Below are 2885 nucleotides of genomic sequence, written 5' to 3' on the forward strand. Positions count from 1 at the left end.
TCCTTCCTTCCTTCCTTCCTTCCTTCCTTCCTTCCTTCCTTCCTTCCCCTGTCCCTCCCTCCCTTTTTCTCTCCCTCCCTTCCTTCCTCCCTCCCTTTCTGCTAGTAAATACCACTAGTGTGTTTATCAAGAGGATAACTTGTTTGCAAAGGGATTTAACTAGGTTTTTTTCTCCCCCAGAGGTCCCTTTTAATAGAATAGAGGCCTGTTGTGTATGTGTGTATATGTGTGTGTGTGTGCATATTATTTTTCTTTCCACAGGACAAGTAAGTATCCATCAATTCTTTATTATTGTTTCTGTAAGGAATAAATGTAGAATTGTTGAATTTTGTCAGCGGTCTATAAGCATCTGTTGAGATAATTATCTGATTTTTCTCCCAGATACCTGAATATGCTTTATTATATTAATGGATCCCTATTATTGAAATATCTTTGTGTTCTTAAAATATATCCCATGTTTTCACTATGCATTGTCATCTGTGTAAATGTAGTATGTTGTTTGCCCTTATTTTATTTATGATTTTTGCTTTGATATTCATGTGAGAGACTGATTTCTGTGTGTGTATATTTGTGCATGTGTGTGATATTTTAATCAAGTTTAGGTGTCAACATTATTCATATTTCATACAAGAAATTTGGAAGTTTTCCTTTATTTTCTATCCTCTGTTCCTTAAAAGCTTGGTTATATTTCCTTGTGAAAACATCTAGGCCTTGTGCTTTTCATGTGTGATAGAAATTTGATATCTTTATTTTCTTCTACAGAAATTGGTTTGTTCAAGGTTCTATCTCGATTGCAGTCAATTTCTGTAAATTGTGTTTTCCTAAATAATCATTATTTTATATAGATATTTTCATTTTTGGTATAAGTTATGTAGGTTCTTGGTTGTTTTAATTTCTTCTGTTTCAATGGTCATTTCTTTTTTAACATTTAAGGTTTATAAATTCATAGCTTTAATTTCATCCCATAGATCTGATATATTATATTTACATTATCATTATTTTTTAGGAAACAGAAATTTCAGTTTGCATTTCCACTTTAACTCAAGAATTATTTTGCAGGAAGTTTCTTCTTATAAATATTCAGAAATTTTCTGATTTTTTTTGTTTTGACATCCAATAATTGTTTTTTATTATTTTTATTTTATGAAACTTACTGTGGCCATTCTATGGCTTGATATTTGGTCAATAATTATGAACATACTGTTCATGTTGGAGAAGAAGGGATATTCTCATTTTGGGGTCATAGAGTATAATATATTTTACAGTACCTACCTTATTAGTATATGTAGTCTTCCATAGGACCTATAGATCTATATTCTTACCTATTTTTTCCCCACTTGATCTGTTTCAGATTGAGATTGTCATGACAATGTGTCTCCTCCCCTTGCCTTTCTGGTAAGTTTTGTTTTATGAAAGTGGTTCCTGTGTTTCTAGTACATAGATTTTCATAAATATTGTATCTTTATTGTGAACCGTGCCTTTTAGCATTATAAACTGTCTTTTTTTTAACATTTAATGCTTTTTGGTCTGAATTTGAGTCTGTTTGATATCAGGAAATGCCTTCTGATTTCTTACTGTTTTCATTTGCCTGGTATCTCTTAGCCTATCTTTGTATTTTTAGGCATCTGAATTGGTTTATTTGAGGTGATATTTCTTACACAAACCATGCAGTTGGGTTTTGCTTGGAGAAATTCCATGTTTTATTAAATAGACATCTAAGCTATCATTATTTTGTCTTAAGGCAATGGGATATAAAAATTTACCAGAGTCAGGGGAATGTCAATTACATGTAGCAGAAAAACACTATCTTATCACATTGTACTGTTTCTATCACTAGGTAGATTTATGTGGTTGGCTTTAATTGAATCATTTCAAGGGCAGAATGAATTTTTTTAAAGTTTACATTTTGAGAAAAAAATAAGTACCAAGAAAAAATGTTAAAAGGGATTTGGAACATATTGCTCTAAATTTTATATGAATATATCAAGGGATTAAAATAAGGGTGAATCTCAAAGGATATAAAACTACACAATTTGTGAGATCAAGGCTCTATTTCATATTTTCTATGTCCTATTAGTGAATCTTTGGCCAGTCACTTAAACTCTCTAAGCCTCAGTTTCCTTATTGAGAAACTGGGGATAAAATTAGTTCTGCTATCTCCCTTTTAAAATTTTTGTACTTATTAAAATGTCCAACTCCCTAATCCGTCTTTCATAATGCCTCCTTTCCCAGCAAAGTTTAGATATGCAACTTGTCTTCCAAATCTCTTATAATGGATTTCCTTTGTCTTTATGTATTTAAACAATTAAAAGTATTTATAAATTAATAGATCCACCTATTTTATACTTACAATATTCTGCTTTATACCTTTTCTGAGCTGTAGTCCTCTAGAGGTGACTACTCTCATTCCTTTTCTTCGTTTGTGTGTGTGTGTGTGTGCGTGCGTGCACTTGCTTCTATGCCCCTAAGTAATATAAATATAGTATCACTATTTCTTGGATTATCAATTTGAGTTAGTACTTATTTCTTTTCCACTATGAAAAATGAAAATTAACTGAAATTGAACATTATCTTTCAATCCAATATTTAAGAGTTCTAATATTATTTTTCATTCTTCCATTTTGTAACGTTGAATAACACACTTATACCTCTCTTTATAGTTTCATTAATTTTATGCACACCGAAACATATTCCTCACACTCTTATTCTCTCCTGTCTCTCCTTCCTAATTGCATCCTCAACTTCTGTCAGCTTTACCTGGCATATATATAGTTATGGTTGATACAATTCACATTCTCCTCTGTAACCACAATAATTCATTCATAGAAAGGTCATAACAAAAATTTACTTTAAAACATGAGCTCAAATAATCAGTATTTATATTA

General features: G+C 31.0%; 1 long non-coding RNA gene across 1 annotated transcript in view; it reads left to right on the forward strand.

The window, feature by feature from the left end:
• Positions 1-1396, forward strand: part of LOC131383820 (uncharacterized) — a 137199-nt gene extending 135803 nt beyond the window's left edge. Inside the window, exon 3 of the long non-coding RNA XR_009214169.1 lies at positions 1352-1396. This is a non-coding gene — a long non-coding RNA (uncharacterized LOC131383820). The remainder of the gene's footprint in view (positions 1-1351) is intronic.
• Positions 1397-2885: the final 1489 nt, after the last annotated feature.

Source organism: Hylobates moloch, unplaced genomic scaffold (assembly GCF_009828535.3).
Source record: "Hylobates moloch isolate HMO894 unplaced genomic scaffold, HMol_V3 SCAFFOLD_6, whole genome shotgun sequence".
NCBI lineage: Eukaryota > Metazoa > Chordata > Mammalia > Primates > Hylobatidae > Hylobates > Hylobates moloch.